We start from the raw sequence: 25,523 nt of genomic DNA on the forward strand, positions 1-25,523 counted from the left end.
CTTCAGTAAAATGTATATTTTTACTGCCTATCCCTTGGGCCCGGGCAAAGACGGTGAAACAGTTGTACGCTTTTGCCGTTTCGTAGTTCACAATTACAGTGTTTGCTTAATAAACAAGTGGGAGAAAACAAGAAATAGAGAGCCCAGGTCCATAAGCCTGATGACTGAATTCTCTCCTGAGCCAAGAGTCTGAGTCAGAAGGGACTATTCTAGCAAATCTGCTTCTCTGACTCAGAGTTTCAGTGGGACTCTGTCCCCGCCCAAGTTCCTGGCAGTGATGATGAGTCTAGCAGAGCCTCCCACCAGTGGCACCACCCGCCGTGCTGTTGACGAATTACACCCTGCACTCAGAGGAGGCAGCACAGTCTTAGTGGACCAGGCCTGGGACTGTGAACCAGGATCTCCAGTCCCAGCTCAGAGGTGGCTTTGGGCAGGTCACTTAAAATGTGTGTCTGTTTCTTCATCTGTAAAGCAGGGATCGTGATACTCAACAGACTCACAGTGGTAATTAGGGTGACCAAATGGTGATGGTTATGCACTGCTTTGAAGGTGTAAAACTCTAATAAGTAACATGGTCACCATTAAATAGTCACCAGTTACCCCACACTAGTATCTGAGATATCACACTTGTGTTCTCTTCTTAGCATAGGAAAGTACTGCTGGATCACAGACACCAGAGTGTGGTAAACATGGATATGTTAATGGCAACCCCTATATTATTAGAACGATAGTGGCCAGAGATGGAAAAGTTCATCTGCTCACCCTACTTCAAATTTAGGATACAGTCTTCTAATCTCTTCTCTCTCTGTGTCTTTTTTCATCCTTCCCTTTCTCCCTCTTTGTGGCCTGGTATGCAGAAAGCTCTCCTGGGCCTCTGATTTTGTATCCTCAAAAAATTGCTCATGCACTTTTATAGCATGTAAACATTTGACAACTACTTGATTTGTGCCCACAGTCACTTAAGTGCTAGAAAATGAATTCACATTATTTGGCCTCTGCAGTTAGTTGCAGGTGAAAGATCAGAGGCTGCTTCTGAAAATCAGGGAGTGGTTGGAATCATTTAAACCCTTAAAAATACAGGCTGGCAAAATGTCATCCTGCCCTTCTCTTCTACTGCCCATCTGAGAATCAGACTCAGCATAACAGCATTTTACTCTGTTAGCCTGTAGGCTGTTCCCCCTCTCCTTAACCCAGAGCAAATTCAACTCCCGTCTGGATCATCTAATTGACATTTGCAAATGAGATGACGTTGGGGAAGGGTGATGGGTTTCCCTCTCTCTTGCTGCTCCCAATGTCAGTCAAAATGATTAGCAGGAAAACTGCTTGTGTGCACGGCCTGCTCCCGCTGTCAATCTGAGGGACGTTGACTATGTCCAGCAAAAATGAAAACAAACAGGGATTTGACCTGCTGGCTTAGACCCCATACAGCAAACCCCTTTAAACTTAAGATGGCTGCTTATTAAGAGGAACACATAAGAGTCCAGTTCATTTTATTTTGAACTCCTATCCAATTATTTTCTCTCTCTCTAGCTGCACAGTGGAGTCTAAGAAACAAAGGCATGGAATAGAATGGGAGCATTCTAGTAAGGCCTGCCTATGCTCATGTTTACTGCAGAGCTGAATCGCCCCTGGGATCAGGGGCTAGAGGGGAGCCGCTGAATGCTGCTCCCTTTCTCTTGAAGGATGGTCTTGTGTTTGGGGCTCTGGACTGAGACGCAGGAGACCTGCATTCAGTTCCTGGCTCTGCCCCAGACTCTCTGTAGGGCCTGGGGCAAGCAGCTTAGTCTCCCAGTGCCTCAATTCCCCATCTGTGAAACTGGGGAGATTAATGATGCTTCCCTACTTCACAGGGGAGTGCTTGCGAGGATGAATTCATTATGAGGAGCTTGGAAGTTATGATGATGGGGACCATACAAGTAACTAATACACAGCTTCCAGGAATTAGGGAAATGGCAAACTGCATCAAATACGTTAGGATTCTCCCTCATCAGAATTCAAACCAAACATTTTTAATGTTTCTTCCTGGTTCCAGCTGGGTTTGAAAAAGAAAGTGATGAAATGCCACAAATGAGGCTGTTAATTCTGGAAAAAGACAAAAGAACACCAGGTGTTTTCTTGGCTTTGTATTTATGAAACCTCATCCGTAGGGTTTTGGTTTTGCAGAACTAAAATCAAACCCAGGGATAGTTCTTATTGAAGTTCTGCTTAGCTGATCCTTCCAAAGTTCAGGATGACACTGATAAAAGAGTCTAGCCTGGGCCCCTCTTTAGATCTCAAGGTATCTGCAATGAGATTTATGAGATATTAAACACATGTACGATTCATGCTCCCCGGTATGTATGTGTGTATCCATCCATCACTGTGATATGCTCATCTTCCTCTCTGTGATCTCTTATGATTTTTATTGTTTCTTTACCCAGTTTATATAGCAAGCTCTGAGAGTCAGAGACCATCGGCCAAATTCAGATCTGGAAGTATCTGGGCCAAATTCCAGTTAAACAGGGTTGAAAGTCAATCAAATAAGTGGCGTAAGTGGTAAAATAGTGTAACTTGCACTGATTTGTCATTCCTGGGCTGTGCAAAATGAGTGTAACTTACACAGGTTGATGCGGGAGGTAACAGGAAAAAGAAGTGATGCAATAGGATAGTGTACGTGTGAGGTTTTATTCAATTATAAGGTGCCTTGAGATCTTCAGACTGCAGGTGTTATAGAAGTGCAAAAGCTGGACGCAGTGGCTGCTGCCCTCACTTCCGTCTTTATAAATATCCTCTTCAGTTGGTTGGAAAGCAAACTCTTTTATCCTAGAAATAGTCAGAGATGCCCACTCTTCTATTTTCAAAAAGCTGTGCAAATAGAGACCAGCCAGCCAAATATACAAAGCAGTTGATCCACAGAGCTCCAGCTTTGCTGCATTCAGTGATTTTGAGCAGCGTTCAAGGGCAAAGTGTGGATCACAAACTCCCGGGGAGAGATTATATTAGTCATCTCTCAAACCGTCATTTGATACAAAATGAGAAATTATCTTGTTAGGCCATGGTATCTTATCATCCCGAACTGGTGTGAACACAGCAAAAGGAGAAGGTTGGGTGCCACAGGCGAGGGTCTCTGGCGTCTGACTGAAGAGCGAAGGGGGTGGGGAGGAAGAGGGAGAAGGTCTCTTACTAGTTTGAAGCACGAAGAGTCAAAACATCGGACTCGCCCCCCGCCCTCCCTTATACAGCATTTGACAGCACCACAGCAGGCCTCCCCTGCTCAGAGCTAAACTGTTCATATTTCTTCTCGTGAGAGCGTCTACGGGAGGCAGATGTGTCTGTAATGGGAAATGTTCGCAGGTGACTGCAGGTGGACATGCTGAGCCTCTGTCAGGGCCGAGAAATGAGCAACGGATACTCCAGAAGCGCTGTTGAAATGTACAGTGTACACAGTTCTCCTGCGCCTCATCAGGCAATGCAGCTCGCTTCAAGTTCAAAGCTGCGACCTTGGCATCCACTTGAGCTCACTAGTGTAGCATTGTTCGGGGGGACAGGGAGGAAAGCAGAGAGTGATTTAATGGCTCAGAAGTTAAAAAATGTGTAAAAGATTTTTACATTTAGATTAAGAGACTCTGTGTCTCCTCAGTGGGATACAAGTATCTTTCACCTCTAGGTCACTGGTCTGAACTGAGCTCCATCAATAGTGACAAAAATGCCTCAAGTCACCCTGAGGGTAGCCTACGCTGTGGTTTACAGCTTTTCGTTTCCTTGGGGCAGATTATTTGATGGCGACTGGTATGTTCTTTTTCTGTTGTTCTTCACCAGGCCCTTTATTAACCTATTGCTGTGTCTCTCTACCTGCTGGGTTAGTACCTCTACCTTGGGGTGAGTGGGCCAATGAAGCAGACAGTCTGCATACTGATTGCTGCTACTGCCTACCCTCCTGCCTCTTGGGGGTTATATCCCCTTGTTCTGTATGTTGTTTAGGAAGAACTTGAATCAGGGCTGGGGTTCAGGATCAGCAGCATGGTTACAGTAGATTTCAGTTTAACTGACCCCATGAAATTTTCACTGTCTTGTGCCATACCCTGATGGGATGCAGAAAAAAAGGCATTTTTCTGTTTGGCTGTAACCGAGATCAAATCTATTAGGATTTGGCCCCAGGAATTTGAATCTGTCCACTCCTGATATAAGTGTGTGTGATTCCATTGAAGTAAATGAACCCACTTATGTTGGGGCTGCTTTTGATTTTAAGAGGAGGAGGATGGTTTTCAGGCTAACGCACTGGGATCTGATTCAGGAGACTTGGGTGTAGTTCTTGGCCCAGACTTTCTGTGTAACCTTAGGCAAGTCGCTTAATCTCTTTGTTCTTCAGTTCTCCACCAGTCCTTCCTACCTTACAGAGGTGGTAGGTGGCTAAATTCACTACTGTATTTTCTTTGACAATATGGTGATGGCAGCCATATAAGGCCTGGTCTAAACTAGAAAATTAGGTCAGCATAACTATGTCGCTCAGGGGTGTGAAAAATCCACCCCCTCTGAGCGTCATAGTTAAATCAACATAATCCCCGGTGTAGACAGTGCTAGGTCAATGGGAATTCTCCCACTGACCTAGCTACCACCTCTCGGGGTGGTGGAGTGCCTACACCAATGGGAGACCCCCTCCCGTTGGCATAGGTAGCATCTACAATGAAGCAGTGCAGCTGCACCACTGCAGTGTTTTAAGTGTAGATAATCCCTTAGAAACTAGATAGATAGATGGGGCAAAGCTTCTAACTACAAAAAATAATTAAATCAATCCTTACAAATCTTTCTTGGACCTTGGAGGTGCCATCTTTGCTCAGCAGGCATCCAAGAACGTTTCTACTTCAGTAGACTGTAAAATACATTTCACCTTGAAATAAGTAGGTGCTGGGTTTAAACAATGAGCTTACAGTCCATGACAAACACAGTACTTCAAAGTTCTGCCTTTGACTTGGATGCTGTCCTATCAAAATGATCTGTGGATTACCCACCAGTTGGGTTTATCGGCGGCAAAGATAATGTAGATGTTTTTGGTTGTACAGAGGAAGAAAAGATAAGGGGGAGGAAGAGCCAGTAGAGAGCTTGACTGAGTGACTAAGATAAATTTACTGTACTACAGGAAATCGAAATGTGAAATAAAGATCTCAAATAACTGAAATATTTAAAAAGATAGAGAAGTTAGGTACACGTGCTATCCATTCCAAGCAAGTCAGTTCCTGGCCAGATGATCCTTTATCAATCCATCGCCCAGCTGGACTGAACATTTTAAAAGAGAATAGAGTGGAAAAGAATTGAAATAGAAACTAACCATTAAATGAAACTGAAAGACAGGTTTCCTGCACAAAATAGGATTATAATTAACAAGAGAGAGACAGGAAGTTTTGCTTTTTGTGTATTTTGCTTCTCCTTCCCTTTTAGTCAAATTTTTTCTCTCACACTGAGATACAGCCAGTGGTAAGGTGACCTCAGCTTTTCCCCAGGTTAAGGAATCTTGCCTGTGAGGCATCTTATCTTGTCTTTCCCTGGAATGCAGCTACAGTATAACAAGAAGGAGCAATGACTACATGCCTAAGCATTCCTTGCATTTGGCTGTTGCGTAGCACTGAGTGGGATGGTGGAAACATGAGGGGCTTCAGGGCCTGACAAAGGAGTTGTCTCATCCATCCACTGACAAGTCACCTTCCCAACTGTCATTAGGAGCCCGGCTGTGACACTGCTGCATGGTTACTGATTGCATTGCTCTATCATTACAAGCTGTAAGGCCAGCAGCAAGAGCTGTTATCCTCCAAAGGGGCAGTGACACTTCTCTTTTCCTTCTCCTCAAAGTAAGGGTTACTGATCCTTAAGGAAAGCAAACCCACATCCTGGTCTGGAAAAAACAAAGCACCAGTGTTGATCAGGTTACTTTAATACAGTCTAATGTTCTACATTTGCATCCTGATTTTGATGACCAAGGATTCAGACTCAGCCCGCCTCCCTCTTTTTTCCATACCCCCTCCTTTTAGCATCTCCTCTTGCCTCTGCCTTTGTCTCTCTGTTTAGCTATCTGCTCCCAATAACGTGCCCCACAAAACGAAACAAACAAAACACCCCCAAAATCACTGAACTAACACGACGTTTGCAGACCATCACATTATTCACTTTGCTTGTATGTTGCATCCTTTCCCCCCAACCGTTTGTTTTGTCTATTGTAAACTCTTCACAGCAGGCCCTGTCTCTTATTTTTAAAGCCCCTGTCACAATGGTGCCCTGATCTTGGTTGGGGTCCCTAGGCACTACCGTAATGCAACATAAGAATGGCCGTACTGGGTCAGACCACTGGTCCATCTAACCCATTATCTGACAGTGGCCAGTATCAGGTGCTTCTGGCAATTGGAGGTTTAGGGACACCTGGAGCATGAAGTTGTGTTCCTGACCATCTTGGCCAATAGCTATTGGTGGACCTATCCTCTATAAATGTATCGGATACTATTTCTAACCCATTTATACTTTTGACCTTTGCAACATCCCATGGCAACGAGTTCCACAGGTGGACTGTACATTGTGTGAAGTACTTCCTTTTGTTGTAAACCTACTACCTATTAAATACAAATTCTTAATACAAATAATAACAATAATGCCTGGAATAAAACTAGCAAGTTTACCAATGAGGAAAAGGAAGGGAACCGTTACCAATCTTTCACTATATGTTGGTGACAATAGTTTCTCAGACCTCTGAAAAGAGAGGCATTGAAAAGAAATCAACCCCACTCAATACCAGTAGGTAGGTTTAACAGCCAGCTACAGTATCTAACAAAATAGGTGTCTTTGTCACATGTATAAATTCCATCAGCTAAGTTCTAATCAAGTTGGACAAGGCATGATATGTTCCTAGGGGCCATTTGCTGCTGCATAGATCAGTTTGAGTTTCATACCATGCTAATTGTCAGATATTTGCAAACTCTCCTATCCAGCATCTACTTTTTATTGCTGCCACAATATCCCACTTCCCATTAACATTCCCTTAATAATCTACATAACCTACTGGAAGTTTAATCCAGGGAACTCCAGGCTCTTTCTTATATCGGTTCCTGGCAAAATAATTCGGAAGGAAATTATTTGTCTGGTTTCTTGTAAAGGCGCACACGCTCTACTGCAACTTGCAGATATATTTTCCCTCTCTAGTCTTAATCGTACCCAGTGCTTAGCACCCTTAGAAGTTGATAGGAGTGCAGAGGGCACTCAGCACCTCAGAGGTTCAGGTCCAGCTTGTCTTTCCCTGTCCATGTTGTCCTTTTCCAGGTATTAAGCTTTGCAATTTATGTTTCTAATAGAGAAGTAGCAATGGCTGCTTTCTGTGCACAGCTCTTGGAACAGTGTTGTTTAGTTATTAGAGCTGCAACTGTGGGCAGCTCCCACATGACTTTATAGTCTGCTCTCGCAAAATGGTAGCTGGTTTTTTTTTTTTGTAACTGCTTGATCAGAGTGTGGTTTAAAAAATAATATAGATTCCACTAGTACTAGCAGGGGGATTAGGAGTAAATTGGGCCCTGAGTCACAAAAATTGCATCAGCAATTGCAACAGCACCTTTCTTCCAGCCCCCCAGGCTGTTTGACTTTATTCCACGCCTGAGCCCTTGCTCTTCCTCCCAAGAGGCAGCCCTCTGAGCATGAGTCCAGTCCAGCAGACAGCTGGTCGGCAGTTGTCAATTGTGCAGGGCTGCATAGTCTACCTGCTGCTTTGCTCATACTCACTGCATCATCCTGGCCCTCTGGGAGCAGAGCCCAGATCCCAGGTTTCCTGAATCCACTCCTCCAAGTGCTGCTTTGATAAGTTAATCTAAACATTGTTGAGACACAAGGAATTTCTTGGTCTCCATCTTCTGCTCTGTGTCTAATATCTTTGTGTATCCCTATCACAGCTGCTAGGGCCTGAAGAGCTATATTAAAAAAGGAAAATAAAAGGCATCCATCTCTGTGCCCCGCTTGGAGTGTCTTGCAAAGTAAGTTGCGTAACTTCTATACTGTGCAAAATTCTGCTTCCTTTCAGGTCATCCAGAGGGGCAAAGGGAGGGGATCTATGACTTCCTAAAAAGAGAGAGAATCCCACTTGTGAAGCTCTGCCTGCATCAACTCTAACTCCCCCTCAGGATAGTGTTGTCCACACCCCTTCTGACCATCCATCCTACCCATATGTATGTATGTGGTCTCCAATTCCGAAGTATCTGAACATTTCACAGTCTTTAATGGATTTCTCCTCACAGGTAGGGCAGTTCTACTATTCCTGGTTTACTGATGGGGAACTGAGTCCAGATTTTTAATGCTATTTAGGCAGATCAGTGCCTAGTGGGACTTTAAAAAAGCACCCAGGTGCTTAACTCCCATTGACTTCAGTGGGAGTTAGGTCCCTGGGCTATGTTAAGCATTCCACTAGGTGCCCATCTGCATCTTTAGACAAGGAAATATCTTTGCAGATCTGGCCTCAAGTGACACAGGAAGTCTGTGGCAGAGCAGGGAATTGAACATGAGTCAATTCAAATTGAACTCAGCACTTCCAAACTCCTAGGCAGCCAGTGCCTCATTTAGGCCATGAATTTCTTGTTACTATTCATTTTTTTTCTCTCCTCACTTCCATCCGCCCTCAGGTTAGAATGTGTAGGCCAATTCCTCAGCTGGTACAAACCACTGAGAAATCAATGGAGCTACACAGATTTAGACCAACTGAGGACTGGGCCCAATGTCTCTACTTGTAGGTCTAGTAGCCTGATTCTGAGATGTGCTGAACATCCCCCATTCACACTGAAGTCAAGTGAAGTTATAGGTGTCCGGAACCTTTCAGGAGTAAGCCCTACTTTCCTTCCCAACATTTTGTCAGAGATTTGAGGTTCCACATGGAAGAATGATGCTGGATTACAGAAACTCTATTCTTTGTACATGACATTTGACTCTCTCATAAATGGCTAGAGAATTCCATTGAGTGTGATGCCTCATTGTTTATCCTGGACGTACCTGTAACACTTCAGCAAAGCAGGAATGAGTAATCACTTAAATTGTTGCCAACATTCTGTTGACAAGTTCTGGGTTCTATACGTTCTGGGTGCCTAACCCTCTAGTAAGAGATCTAATATACATTGAGTCCTGTTCTAATTCCTCATCTAATTCATTTTTTCCTTAGGACTTTCTAAGATATTAGTAGGCATTTGATAGAAATACATCTGCATTCCCAGACCAATACTTATTAAAGACCTGATGTTTTCCATTTAAGTATATTGCAAAACTGCCATTGACTTCAGCAGGAGCAGCATTGGGTCCCATGTCTTGAAAATGTCCTGTAGAAACCTAAATGCAGAAGTGCAAGAGTTTTAACATGTTTGTTATTCTGGTCCATTTAATTTCAAAACAGTGAAAGGGACACTTAATTCTGTTAAACCCAGTATTTAGGATTCCAGAATATAAATAAAAGATTTCATAAAATATTTTCAGTTTAAATGAAGATGGATTTAAAATTTCCTTTTGGGTTCTCGAAGTTCAAAAATTACAAAACTGTGCTAGTACATGAGAATCCTGAAAGTAAAACTAAAAATGAAATGGACCGGTTTAGTTTACCATCCAAGATGAGTGAATGGCAACAGCAAATCGCTAGCAGACATGGTGAGAAGTAAAGTTATTTTCTAAAATTATTTTCAATTTTAATAATCTGCGATGTAATTAATAATACAGGCAAGGCTATTATAAAAACACATGATGCCTATTCTGATATTGGCCCTGGCCTGTAAATGTTTCTTGGAGGGAGCGTGACTCAGTAATTTCAGCAAGAGATTGGAATCAGGACTCCTGGATTCCACTCGAAGCTCTGATTCACTGTGTGACCATGGGCAATCTCTTTGTGCCTCAGTTTTCCTATCTAAAATATTTCCATTGCCTCTACTGAGTACTTTGAAACTCAATCAACATTTGTAAAGAGCTTGGAGGGACCTCAGATTGATCTATTCTAGTCCATCTAATCTATCTGTGTGTTTATACTCTGCTCATCACTATAGTATCTGAGCATGTAACAAAATACAAGTTTTTCTAGAAATTAAAAAAAAACCCATCTATCTGTCCTGGTGTACAACACATCACCATACAAAATGCTTACATGACATATATTTTGAGATGAGACAACTTTAAAACTGTCCAAGGTAAAAGAAATGGATGCTTGGTGGACATCACTACTCATCATTATCTTCATCACTAAAAATTACCCAACATGCTGGAATTGGATTTAAGAATGAAGTATCAGTATAAATGCACTGAGGGAATGAGCTTTTCGAGTCATGCTGTTGAGCTGCCTGATAGCCTTTGGATTTCAGAAATTAGGCAAACAGAGCTAGCATGCTGATCCAACATATTAATTGTTTGTTAACCTTTGCATAACCTTTAGAAAATCTTTGGATGTGTGAATTCAGAGCCCAGAGTACACTTAGTTACTCCCAGGATACAAATGAATGTTCACTTGGGGTTAAGAGTCTCAGGCTTCAGTAATAGTAGGGCTGGAAGAGGGGGGTGGAGAGTGAAGGATGCATACAAAATGTGGCTTATACATTAATATCCTTAAAAAATACCCATCTACAAATTATATGCACTAGAGAGTTTGATCTAAGTATAAAATGGTAGCATCCTTTAAACAAGGTTGATGCAGGTTTCTAGCCATAAATGCTTGTAGTCAGTCTGTCCTTACCAAGCAGGCAGACTTTCAACCTCTGCTTGCCAGCTCATGCATTCTTTCCATCTAAACTTCCATTAGCTTCCACCTAGATAGAACGAAATCCTCAGCAGTGTAAATAGGTGTACCTTCATTGACTTCAATGGAGCTATATAGGGTTACACCAGATGCAGATCTGGTCCATGTTGTCCAACCTTAACTGCTGCCTATGTGTATTTTGCTATTGGACTCTATCATTACCTCCTGGCCTGGGCATATCTTGTGTCAGTCAGTCAGAATTCAGGACCAATCAAGTCACAGTGAATCAACCACTGAAAAATAGCCTCTGTTGAATTTTCTGAATGGTAAATTTCTACTTGTTTCTGAATTCTAGAGAACGAAAGGTTCAGCCCAGAACTGTTTACATGGAGTTTGGCTATTTCCCCAGAATAGTTTGGTGCACTCTTTACTAACCCTCCATACACAATTATTGTAACATGGCTTACACTCAGACAAGCTGATCTCTCACTATTTGGCTTTGATGGCCCTATGCTCTCCATTAATGAGTAACATCTTCTTTGTAACAAATTAGTTGGTGTATGTAGGGTGACCAGATGTCCTGATTTTATAGGGACAGTCCCAATATTTGGGGCTTTTTCTTATATAGGCCCTTATTACCCCCCCATCCCCATCCCGATTTTTCACACTTGCTATCTGGTCACCCTAGGTGTATGTGTGTCTGCTACAATTGTCTCCTACTGGAGGGAATCAGATCCCATCATCTGTACAGGTTCCCTCTGCTGGCTGAGCTAATGGAGGTGCTCTTTGAGGTCTCTGGGAAGACGCTTGCAGTTTTGAAGATGAAGGTCATTAGTTCTGTAATGATATTCAATCTCACATTTATATATTACCTTCCAAAGCTAGGAATCTCTTCATCTAAGCAGCTATTAAATACCAAACACTGTCTCTGTGTAGCCATTTAGGAGGGGAAGTGAAAGATCTCACGCCCAATTGAAACTGCAGAAAATATTAATGAGTACGGCTGGTTGGGACATTTTTTTCCTGGGGAAAATTTAAACTTTTTAAATGAAAATCTGTGAAAACACTAAAACTGTAAACATTTTCAGCTGAAAATTGATACAGTTTTGGTTTGGAAGTTTTCAGTTTTCTGCTGAAGAATCTACAGTTTTCAAGGAAAGTAGACACTTTTCATGAACATTTTTATTCAGTTGAAAATGCAATTTTCCTGTTTTAAAAAAAAAGTTTGGAACATTTTTAACCAGCCATATTAATGAGGCTGAATGTTATTACCCAAGGTGAAATTTGGCCTGGATACCAGGGTTAACATTCCAGTGAGAAGTGCCGTGCAATATCTAAAGCCCACAAGGGCTGCGACCTCAGTTTTATTTCTCATCTGAATAATGGCACTTCCCACAGCACAGTGCATTGTGGGACGTTGGGGTAGATACTGACTCAGAAAGAAAAATGCAGTCCATCAAAAATGTATCTGCTAAAGTAAAGTTGTATATTATTTTCATCCTCTTACTATTGTCTTCACTTATTCTCTTCCCCACTGTGCTTACTCTATGAAGTACAAGGGTCACTCTTTCTTAGCCATTATTATAATTATTATTCCTTAGCACTGTCCAAAATATAGAGGAAGACAAAGTCCTTGCCCAAATGAGCTAACAGGTTAAGTCAGTCCTTGGAAAGTGGATGCTACTAATCTACCCCTTGTTTTTCTGCTAGCTCCCATCATGTTGGAAGCAATCACAGCTCTGCACTGCCACCAGATTGTCTTGTCCATTCCAATGATCTTTAACTCCTCTTTTCACTGAACGATCACAAAGACTTTCTCATCATCCAGTTGCATTGCTGGTCTTTTCCCATTTTATTGCTTTGCAGTCCCTGGATTCTGTTCAGTCACATCTCATCATGCCTTTTCTCAGGCCATTTGTACACCCTGCTTTTTCTGATGCCATCAATTTAGTTGTAGCTTCACTTCCTAGCTACCATCTGTCACATGATAACCAGAAGTTATCTGAGAATTGGGTTGAGCCTTTAGAATCCTTGGTGAATGCAAATGATAATCTTCATGTGCACCATGTGAAGTGAGCTTTCCAAATGTATGACTGGTCGGCCTTTTTAGGAGTTGAAGGTCACATCTTAGGAAACTGGAAAGACAATTTCCCCTTGGTTTGCAATAAGGTCTTAGGTTTGACCTGGCTCCTTGATGTGCACACAATGTATTACATGAAAAATAAAAATAAAAAAATAGAGGACAAGGGTAAGGTTGTTATGGGACTGTTTGTTAATACTGTTCATGTGTAGATGTTTGTGAGAAATGTATGAACTACAGAGTATTTGAGTCTTTACCTACATTATCTTAGTATTTTCTTTTTTTTTTAGTAATAAGAATAGTAAGGTTGGGTTTTTTTGCATATAACATTGTTGGTGTCTTTTTTTTGGTTATATTTATGGTATTTATTATAACAACTTTATCTTTAAGTTAGCAGTTCTTCTATTGCCTGGGGTTGTAAAAATGGACCAATGTAGAAATGGACCAACTTTGATGTGAGGGGGGAGAAGTGGGATTGGAATTCCTGATCTCAATGTTGACGTTCAGGCTCATCTCTAATGTGTATGTGTCTATTCTATGCACTCACCAGATTTTAAAAATCTAGAGCCATTTGCTGCTTTGCTTCTCCACTTACATTCACTGAAGCCGTGCCCCATTAACCCACTGGCTAATGGATCAAATGAAGGAGGAAAAATGCAGGTGCATGATTTTTGTAAGCAAAAGTTCACATTTGTACACACAGACAGCTATTTCAATGCAAGCAAATAGGAGCATATCTGCGTGAAATGTGTGAGTTCATTCTGTTGTGTCCTGCTTTGGAAATTTGGCCCAAACACTTGGGCAGCATTATATCAAAGAATCTCTCAATAAAGAAAGTCATCATATCGCTTTCAGCAGCCCCTTTATTTGTAGTTTGTGGCAAGCTGGGGTATAAATCTACCTCTCACTAGCCTGATGCATAGCAAGTGTCCATATGGACTCTGCTGCTGCGCAGAAAAAGTTCCCTTGTGCGATTTAATTTACTCCTGTTTCAAAGCAGAGTAGATCAAAGTGCACTACAGACCTTTTAGTGCATAGTAGCAGGGTCCCCGTGGACACTTACTGTGCAGCAGGCCCCAGATTGCTGTGAGCTGAGTGTTCATATAAATAAGTCCTCAGTCTGCTACTCAAACTTCTACTAAGCCTTCACACCAACTGTGTCTAGATGCTTTCCTTCCATAGGTGCTGGAACTAGGAGTGCTGAGGGTGCTGTTGCACCCCTGGCTTGAAGTGGTTTCCATCATAAACAGGGTTCACAGTTTGGTTCAATGGCTCTCAGCACCCCCACTATAAAAATTGTTCCAGCACCCATGGTTCCTTCGGACATTCCTTGTCTTTAGTGGGTGCCTCATATATCTGTCCCTGTCCCCTATATATCCTTTAGTACCTTCCACAATCTTATGCTATGTCTTCGCTGCAGAGTGAACTTGGGCTCTTACCTGGGTATTGCCCCTAATTCCCTTTACATCCACACACAAACCCCTCTCACCCAAGTTAATTGGTTCTTTCAAACTAGGCTAGCTAGGGTGCTGCTTTCTCTTGGGCTGGTAACTCGCTGACTTTGCAGTGAGGATGCAGTCTAAACAATTCGATTGCTGAAGGTCCTCAACTGACTTCCCACATTTCCCCCCATGTGTCCATAAGGCTAGACAAGTTCCCCCCCAGTTCACTGGGAAAGAATCAGAGAGTGGCTCAGTTTATTGTAACACACAAAGAATCACTGGATGTGCCCCCAGAAGTCCTAGGGACACACGCATGTGAGTGCAGTGTCAGTGAGGACACAGTAACTTGAGTATGACTTTGCAGTGTGGCTGTTTACACCTGGGTTAGACTAATCTGGGCACTGGTCACCTGAGTTAACTCTAGAGTGAAGACATACCCTGTGTGTGCCCTTTAACACAATGGAGATAAGTCTGAACTAGAAATAAATAATGTGAATATTAGATGTTTGGGAGAATTAAGATCTGGGATTTTGGATTGAGTCTTGTGGTACTTAAAACAAGTTACACTTTAAGCCTAAGGTAACCTGGATTTACGCTAGCAATAATTTAGTGTTGGATCAAAAAAAAGATTACAGGGGCTATAGATCAGCCAGAAAGAAAAAGATGTAAGAATATAAAAATAAATGCTGACTTAATATGAAACCTAGCTCTTGCTAGTGTTTCAGGCCACAATTCAGCAAAAGACTTAAGCATATGATTAAGTGTAAACTGATGCTTAAGTCCCTCTCTGTTCAACAAAGCATTTAAATACGTGCTTAAGTGCTTTGCTGAATTGGGCTCACTGGGGGCATCTGTTTTTCTTTGTGCAGGGGAATTAAACTCAGAGTGGGTATCATCTATTAATAAGGCTGCCACTATCCTAGCCAGTGCCTGAGCTTATCGTTTCTCTAGATATGAGCAATTAAACTGCAACAGGAGGCCAGTGTCTTTATATCATCACCTAATTACAGTGCAAAAATATTCAGGGGAAGGAAGAAAACAATCCACATCCATATTTATTTGGCAAAGTTGTCACCTTCTATTCAAAGCCCCAACTTATAACATTTCTGGCCAATTTCCAATTCAGATCTGTTTCTCAAGACTGGAAAACAGCTGTAGTGCCCTTTATATTATAGTTCTGGAATGAAATGCCATTTTAAAGCTATAAATGAACTCACAACTATATTAAGAAAAAACAGTCTCCTTTTTTTGCAGCAGTCAGGGATACCTTTGATCCTGCTGTTAGGTTCCTCTTTAAAAAATTATTATTTCCAGCACTACACACTCACCTGTCAGATTAAATTTTTTATTGTACTAAAACAAAAAGCCATCTGGAGCTCCCTGTGTTCTGCTGTCGGTATTGGTGAGTGGCAGCATGTCCTTTCTCCAAGCCCTGGTGCTTCCACCACTCCCAAGGTCTTTTTATTTTTCTCCCCAGTCCCTGGCGTTCATCCCCTCATCCTCTAAGTCACTTTAATTCTTGATTGTGTTTCTTTGGTCTCAGTGCCTTTACCTTAGGCTTCCAATCCCTCAGCCGCGCATTTCCCAGGGTAGCAGCGTAACTAGAAAGTGAAGAACAATATGGGCTGTCAGCTTTTATTAAGCATTTGGGAAAAGCCATTGCTATTTCAGGTGACTGTATATGTTCAGTCAAACACCTCACCTCATTTACCAACTTCTTCATTTTATTTCACAATCCCTAAGGTCCCTCTGGGCTTTCAATACTTTTCTCAGACCCCAGATTTTAACTGAAGCTATTTATCTTTTTCTCCCCTTTTCCCCCTTCTCCAAATAGTAGCTCAACAAAACGCATGTAATGGAGAATGGTTGGATTGTCAGGTTTCATAAAATACCTTAGGAATCTGTAGCTGCTTTAAAGTGTCTACATCAGCTCTGCTTGGCCTTCCATAACTGATCTAACAAGGTATCTCAAGGATATTCTGGTTACGTGTTTGTAGCATAAACAGCTAGCTAAGAGGAAGATGGCTGGGTGGATAAAGCACACAGCTCTTTCTCTGAAGGACTTGAGTTTGAAATTCTGCGTATGGCATGAGATGAGTTTGGTAGTCTCAGTGTTGTCTAGTGCTTAGAGCACAAAGATGGGAACTGGGATTTCAGGTTTCTCTTCTAGGCTCTGCCCCTCCCACACTATGTGACTTTGGGCAAGTCATCCAGCTTATCTGTGCCTCAGTTTCCTAGTCTGTAAAATGGGGATACAATGCAGCCTCAGTTATCTGAACTTTATTTTCCCCAAAGTCTCTGTTAAACTAAACAGGATAAGCCCTTCAATGTGTATTAATTACATTGAATGGACTGTTGATTATCCAAAATTATTTCATGGCATTCAGAAAATGGATACTGTACTGTCACAATGCTTGCTTATTTCCTCACAGTGCAAGAAGTTAGATGTGTTTGAAGATCTTTCCAGGGAAGACACTGTATTAATGCAGAGTATGACTAGTATTCTATCAATAATCTGCAGCAATTCATATAATTGATAAACTCCCCACCACAAAAAGAGCTAGCTGAGGAATGAAATGCTTGTGGCAGAGGAGTAGTGATGTGTGGATAGATTAGGCTCATTTCATAGTCTGAGTCACCTTTATGAATCCATCTTTAGCAGCTCTGAATTCTTGGGGTAAAAAGGCTTTAGTGACATTAACTAGACTCCCAGATCTACAGAAAGCAAGGATAGGACAGAATAGCAGAGCGTGGTTCCCCACAATGAGCGGTGGTCGGATTGTGGCCCCACAAGGCTTGTATGTAATGAGCATAACGTGCAGCATGTATACCCACGGCCAAAGTTGCCATTGCCACTGCTTCAGACAGATATGGGATGATGCTCTGTATACTACCGAGGCTTATAGTTTTCTAACATCACCAGAAATATCAGTCAGGTATTATCTACTGCTCTGGAGAAGGTCCAGTTCACCTCCACGAGCATCAAGAATAAAGATTTAATGGGTGGCAGCTTTTTTTACATGTCAAGGAACATACTGAACAGTGAAGAGATTAGACAAGTGAGCCTGGTAGTTGAGTACAGTTTCCTTTTGTTGAATGTGCCTTTTGCTTGGTGTGCTGCGCAGTCAGCATCTGGACACTACGATGACCGATGCGATCTAAATAACTAAGAGAGAAATAGGATTTGGTTGTCTTCAGTTCTGTCCCTGAATATCACCTCAGGGTCATGAGTAGCAATAGTTCACCTGCTACCTCAGACTGGCTAGTATGACTGCTTCACCCTGAATAGGTGCAGGCCGTCAGGTTCAGTGCTCATGACAGGCAGGAGGCCTCCGCTGGCGAGCGTGGGCCTTTTAGGATACCCGCTGACGTCAACACAGAGAAATGCTGGTGCTGCAACAGTTTGCACTTTGTCTCAGGCCTCTGGGGAACACAGAGTTCATGTTCCAGTGATGCTCCTGTCTGACATTTTTCAAGCACAATTACTTCCCACTGCACTTTCTACTGCAGGCTACTTTCCCCTCCTCCAAATGGACCCTGTCTTTAAAATGGGCTTCTCCACCCCACCCCGCCCCCTGTAATTAGAAGTATTTGAAATCTTGATCTGAATGTTGTGCCTTGAGTCCATTTCTAATAGTAATATAACACCCCCACCCCCCACCCCCCGGTGTGGATCATTATTCTCACTATTAGGATGTGAAACTGAGGCAAAGAGAGGAAATTCATCCCCAATTCATGTTGCCATGTGAGTAGCCTAAAAGAAATTCCTGCCAAGAGATGTGGGTGCTTATTTGCCCCTTTAGTTTTTCAACTCTTCAGTCCAGGTGAATATTTCTTTACCATTTGTACTGCAAGAAGCGGGTGAGCAAGAGAAAAAGGAAAGGAAAAATATCAATATCTTCTATCTCCTAAAACCCAGTAACTAGACTTTGACACTTCTCTGCCACTTCATCATCACAAAGCCCCAGCTCTCTGAAGATTAATTGATGTAGGCCACTCAACCTATTTTCAAATCCCTCTCAGTCACCATTTAAAACCCTCTGATTTATTTTTTTTGATAAAGTCACCAAGGCTTTTTATGGATTTTCAAATGATTGTCCGGCTTGACAAATTGGATTCTTAAAGCTGATTCTTTAGAGAAAAGGATGTGGTTTGACAAGACAAGAAACAGCTCATCTTTGAGACAGGAGGATAAATAATAATAAAAAAAATAAAATCCTATTCTTCCACTCCAGTGTTACTCAATGGGTGTCCGGCTTGTCACTGATAATCTTATCTTTCTGTGATAGGTAAGGAACAGGACAATGGAGCCCTAACCAGGCTGTAGGTCTGATAGGCCTCTGATTAATAGGACTGTCCAATAAGCGCACAGCTTTTGGGAAGATGATTAATGACATTTGATATGAACTTTGACCCCTCCCCCCGGCAAACAACGCACTGAGAAGCGAGGTGCAAATAGATGGCACAATCTGCCAACCGTGATTGATTGAGTCCCACCTCCCTTTTGTGTGTCTGTTGGAAATAGCAGGATCTCAGCAGCTCAATCATCACCTCTGGCTTGGACTGCAGCTCTTAAAGCCACATTGTTCCAGAGCGGCTCAGATGTCATTCCCAATGGAATTTTTGTTGCCAGGCCCCAAACTCCACCCTGCACCAGCATCCCCGTACAGACCACATCATCCTGGCCTTTGAGAACTGCTAAATCAAATGCAAATGAAAGGCTGGACTGGGTGCTTGTGTTTAGTCAGGGGATGCCAAAAACTAATTTCTAATTTCTAATTTCATTAAACAGGGAGGGACCTAATGGACCAAAGTTTCAAAGCTCCTAAATTGAACATGCATGATTTGAATGCACACCTGTTTGTGAGGGCAAATGAGGTTCTTAGATGCATGGTTGCCCACTTTTTGTAGTCAGCGTCCCTTTGGATGCACCACTGTAAGGGGAGCATGTGAAGATTCAGTCAGAAAGTCACATCCCGGAGAGCAATGGCCCTGCTTCAAGGAGCTTGTAATGTAAGGATTCCATCTTGCAAAATAATGAATGGCTTCAACTGGAGTTGAGGCTGCTCAGCACCTCGCAGGAATGCTCAACACCTCACAGACTGGGTCTTCTATTGTAGATAATATAAATGAAAGGATGGTTGAGAAGGTGCGGGAAGATGCATGATGAAACTCACATGAATTGCGTTGTTTGGCACACATCCTGTTAGTTGTGGAGTTTTTTGTTAGATGAGTTGTATGTTAGGAGTACGAGGTCAGGCACAAGAGCAGGAACAGATGATAGAGAAGAGGACATTAGTGGTGAGTCTAATGCTGAAAGAAGTATGTTTTAAGGAGGGTGTTATAGGAGGAAAGCCTCAGCTTGCTCAGTGCTGGCGCAGGAGGCAGTCTGAAGAGTTGCTCAGAACTATGAAGCTGAAAAGGGGTGGTGAGATATGCAAGGAAAAAGGAAGTGAAGGGGAAAACAAAGAAAATGAGCTACATTCTCAAAAGTTACTAGCAATTTGGGGAGCCCAATTTGAGACACCTTCGAGGGGCTTGATTTTCAGAATGTTCTGAGCCCCTGTTCCTCACATGTTCTTGTCAACTGCTGGAAATGGCCCACCTTGATTATCACTACAAAAGGTCCCCCGTCCCCCCCGCTCTCCTGCTGGTAATAGCTCACCTTACCTGATCACTCTTGTTACAGTGTGTATGGTAACACCCATTGTTTCATGTTCTCTGTGTATATAAATCTCCCCACTGTATTTTCCACTGAATGCGTCCGATGAAGTGAGCTGTAGCTCACGAAAGCTTATGCTCAAATAAATTGGTTAGTCTCTAAGGTCCCACAAGTACTCCTTTTCTTTTTGTGGATACAGACTAACACGGCTGCTACTCTGAAATCTTTTCATTTTGTAATTGACTATCTTAACTTTGAGTAATTCACACTTAGCAGCATCTCTGAGTAACACAAGTGTATCCCACCAGACCTCAACTGTATGTACTTTGTGTTGTATGATACTTTACTTATTCTTATTTTATTATGATGACCAATTTGTCCCTGGGGCAGAAGGACCTCATTTACTTCTTTTGCAATACAGAAAACTCTCCATGTTGTTTTCAAAACCGTTAAGGCTTTGAAAAGTCCTCTGATTTTTTTTTTTTTTTTTGGTACCAGAAAGCCTACAGGGCTGCAGAAGAAAATGCTGACACAGGTCGGCTAATGCAGAAGGAGCATAGATGACCCGCCCCCCGCTGTGTCTTACTGAATTGCAAATGGAGCTTCAGACATAAGAAATGAGTCATTTGCTTGTTAGAAAACATACGCACAGCGCTGAGGATCTGGAAGCAGATTTCGGTGCCACTGATCTCTGGCTGTGGTCAGATTTTTGTTGTCGTCTTCCTGTCAGCCAAGCATTGTTTCTTGGAGGCAGATATCCATTGACATAAAACGCAAACACGACTTCCTGGAGAAAGGCAAAAATAGATAGCGTTGGCTAAATTCAGTTGGGGACATTGTTTACTAATGACTTCGGCCTTTCATCATCATCCTCATCATCACTCAATTCAGAGAGAGTGCATGAGCTTTCAGGGACAGCAATGCAGCTAACAATGAGGACTACTGTATATGTATATGGTACCACTCATCCCAGAGGATCCCCAAGTGCTAAACACACAGGATTTATCTTCTCCACTACTGAAATGTAGCCACTTGGCGGGTGAGAGCAGCAGCCAACTGGTGCTGAGCAGTCAGGGAGATGGGAAATGCTGGCTGGGACATGAAAAGTGCCCTGGAATTTTTAATATCCCCACAAAGCAGGTGTAACCCACTGGTGATTGTACATTCTGGTTTCCCATCTGTGCCGATCCACAGAGGATATCAGTTGTTACAGCCACAGGTCCAGATCTTTAGTTTAAGATGTAGAGGCTGATGGTTTTAGCTCTGGAGGTCCCGGTTCAATCTCTGGTGTGTTGGCCGAGATGGCAATTGTCACACAGGGGGAGGACCTAAGTTTTTAAGCTGCCAAACTAAAGACCCACACACAGTAAACTGCAGGGAGCATGAATGTATTTTCTTCAGAAGGAGGGCAGATCGAGTCGATCGTGCTGAAATATGATGCAGGTCTAGGAAAACTGGGTATTTCAAATAATTAAATCATCCCCTCTGAACTTAAAGCTACGAACCATATACAAAACCCTTGGCTCTTCAAAGAAAACCCACATAAAGGCCCAGAAATCTGTTCTCCGTTTCCCTAAGAATTTAAGGACTCTAATCTAAGAATCCTGTGCTGCTAACTCAGAAGAATCTCCATTGATTTACGATTTTTTTTCTTGTGAATTTTTGTGGCATTGCTGAATGAGAGGGAGGAACACCTCTTACAGATTACTACCATCAGCAGCTGCATATGGTCACTTAATATTTATTTATGGACCTCTAGTACCATCCACAGATGCTCTTTGTGGTCACTGGAGCTGCACAGTCATAGTGGAAATGGGGAGAATCCTCTGATTTTACATGGCCGGCTGAGGTTTCATCTCAGATATGTTTAATTGCTGGACACACAGTTCAGCCCGCTGGGAGATTTAATTAGAAGTATGGGGAATTTATTTATAGAACGATGGAAACAGATGCTCTGTCTTTGAGCCAGACAGGTAGATTCAAGGGTTGTGGGTCCAGTCCAGTCCTGACTTAGGATCATAGTTAAAGTTTGTCAGTGATGATATTGACTAGTAGTGATGCTTATTTCTCACAAAGTCAACTGGCTCTCAACATCCTTTTGGTGTTCCTTGACCCCCAAATGCTCCAAAATGAGGCTGTTTTCTTTCTGATCCCCATATAATCAGGGGGTTCTTTAATCTGATACCTTGTAATAAAGCCTTTGTAGATGTCCCTGCTCTTTGGAAGCACATTGAGCTTACCATAGGGCTGGGGAATACCGAGGCTACATTTGTGATTTGATGTTGATTAATTGGTAACTTTATCTGCCCTGTCTGTATTTTTCAAAAACAAGAAAATGCTGTTTATTAAGCCCTTGTTAAAGTGCCATTGTAAACAGGAAAGTGTTTCTGTAAAAACAGCATTATGGACTTCCCTGTTTATTCTCTCTCACCGTCTTCCACATCAAATTTACTCAGTTTGCAAATCAAAAGATGCAGAAAGTTTCCTAGCTTCCATGACTGCATTGTTGATGCACTAGGCAGCAAAGATGCCAGTTCATTTCCCCCTATCTGCATTAGCTCTGCAACGCTTTGGGGTAAGTGCTTGTTTTGTTAGTAAATTAAGTGTTGTGACTTGAGGACATGCAGGGAGCAGATATGGGAAATAAGGAGGTGCCATTTTCACATAGTCATTTTCCCAATTACATCTGCAGCTTTAATTATAATACTCTGCACTTCTGTAGCATCTTCCATCTTAAGATCTTAAAGTGCTTTAAAAGCTATGGAATACTGAATGAGAGTGAGTCTTCATAGTAAGTAAGGAAGTACTATTATTCCCATTTTATAGATGGGGAAGTTGAGGCACGAAGGAGGACTATGCCAAGGAATACAGCAAAGCTGGGAATAGAACCTTAACCTCATGACACCCCACCCTGTGCTTTGGCCACAAGAACGTCTTTCCCCTCTCTTCTGTGTGAAGTAGACAGACAGACAACTTTGGAGTCTGGGGACTGAATAATAATTATTGACTATCAAAGTAATCTTACTCTTCTGTGCTGTGTAAGGATCTCCCTGTTATCAATAACCCTTTCTAATAACGGATCATGTGCATTAACGCTTCTGCTTGGCCAGAAATTCCCAGTGGTTCATTACTCATCACATGAGTACTCTGCATCTTATGTTTCCCAGATGAGGTGAGTGGACATGGCTGGAGCTGTAAAGTACCGATTTCTGGAAGCAGTAATCCAGTGGCCTGCAAGTTAAGTAACTCTGGAAGGATGTGATTCTTTTTTAAGTCCACATAATTCATGTTGACATCTCAACAGGCAGACATTGTCTTCCGCTGTGCTACAAAGAAGTTTAGCTTTATGTTACTCAGAGTAATATTACGGCAACTCCAGGCTAGTAAGGGCCACAAAATTGTTCTGCTCAGACCTTTGTCTGCAGTTAGTTCAATGACTCCTTCCTGTACTACCTGGAGTAGAGCAGAGAAAATGAAATTTACAGAACACTCCTTAGCCCAGACTCTGCCCTATTCCACTGGTGTAAATCCAGAGTAATTCTTTTGATTTTAGTGAAATTATGCTGGATTTACACTGGCTTAATTTAGAGCAGAGTGCGGCACACTGTTGGTCCCACAAAGACATCCTATGTATTTTAATTAAAATGCTAGCAGGGGTTTGTTTGTGGTTGATGGATTATATTAATCTGAGTTTTAAAAGTTGTAATACTGAGGAATGTGGAGCCTGAATGACCCCTTACCATTTTCCCAAAGAATATTTAATCATTAGTCTCTAGAGGAGCGTCAGAGCTCTAGAACAAGGGATAAGAGAGGGAGGGGGGCAGTCCAAAGGGAGCGTGTAGGGGGGGACGGACACATGTTTGAGATCTGAAAGGAAACTAGGCCAGAAAAATGCAGCAGATTGTTTCTAAAAGGAAGATACAAGAGGCTTTGATATGGATATGTTCGCTGCCTTGCAAAGACACAGCGCTGGAGAAGCTCTTTATCAGTGTCAAATTATGACAAATGACACTGGGGGAAAGTCACGGGGCTGCGGAACATTGTCGCAGCTGCAACACCTTGGAAATTATACAGGTATTTTTACTGTTCTGTGCCTTGGGGTTCCATTTCAGCCTTAATTAATCACAGAGAAAAAGGATTGTTGTCTTCTCTATTCTTTTTAAGTTCTTTTTGTAGCACAGCACATAGCGGCTAGGATGGGTGGGGGAATTACACGTGGACACATTTGGGGAAGATAATGCCCCATCCTTAACGAGCATAAAAATGCATTATTGCATTGGTGACAAGAGTAATTACAAAATGTGTCATCTGCCCTCATGTCAAGAGGAGTGCAACGCAAAAGCGAAATGGGAGAGGGCGGGGAAAGTAAGCAACAGCAATCAAACCAGGGCAATAAAAGCCAGCGACATTTCCTGCACTGTTTTGCTGGAGGGTATAAATGGTACAAACCAGTGTACTGGTTTAAAAAAAAAAAATCAAGCCAGCGTTTCTTCACATTACCTCCAGTTTCTTTTTTAAGAGTTCCCTTGAAACCTTGTCTATATAAATGTTGAATTATATGGTTCTTTGACTCTTTACTAGAACTTGCTCTGAATTACATTTTTTATATAATCTGTTTCATTTCCACCATTCTGCCATATCTCACAGAGGAATATCTGTAACTGTCAACTGGCACATTCTTTTGTTGCTAGACTGCTGTGCTGTGTCTTCTAATAAAGCTGCCCTCTGTTCCACTACAGGGCAGTAATCTGTAATGAAAATTTTATGTGAGTGGTTAGGAAATGGGGTTTGAATCTGGGTATTATGCATGAGTTTCATATTATTCTAGGCATATATACAGTGTTTGGGGGTTAAAAAATAAAAGGGATTGTTTCCCACCAACTGTATTTTTATTGGAACTCCATCATAGAAACATAGGGCTGGAAGTACCACTAGTAGAGGTATGTGAAATATTTGTAGCCAAGCCCTCAACCCATATGAAACTTTCCTAGTTTGATTATAAATTCAAAATTCAGAAATATGCTTTTCAGAAAGGTTCAATGAACTTTCCAGTGACCTTAGTAGAGATGGTTGTGCCAAAATTACCTCCCCCTTTGGTACTTTTGCTTCCCATATACATTAGATCCTATAATGAACATTTCCCCCCACCATCACATATCAGATCATGTTATATATATTTGATCCTGTTCTGTGAATTCTTCTTCACCCAACCAGTGTATCCTATAATGTTCAAAGTGCTTGGGTTTCTGTGGATACTCGGGGAACTGAGGATGTTGGTAGTCCGAGTATGAATCTGATTCTCCTCTGATTTACTTAATAAGGGATAACTTTATTGAAGCCAATGTTCATCTTTCAACCAACGTTCTCAAAGTACTTTAGAAAAGCCTGAAATCACCTGTTGGAGGTATGTGTTCCTATTTTACAGATGTATAAACTGAGGCACAGTGGAATGAATGGACTTGTCCAGTGTCACATGAGTCAGTGGCAGAAATGGAAGTAGAACCCAGACATCCTGACACCCATTCATTTTCACTAACCACTGGACTGACTTCCCTATGTCTCTCTCTTCTGTATAGAAATATCCATATCAGTATACACTCCTACTCCTCTAGGCAGGGAGTAATGAAGCAGGGGTGATCT

Source organism: Natator depressus, chromosome 17, assembly GCF_965152275.1.
Source record: "Natator depressus isolate rNatDep1 chromosome 17, rNatDep2.hap1, whole genome shotgun sequence".
In the NCBI taxonomy this organism is placed as follows: domain Eukaryota; kingdom Metazoa; phylum Chordata; order Testudines; family Cheloniidae; genus Natator; species Natator depressus.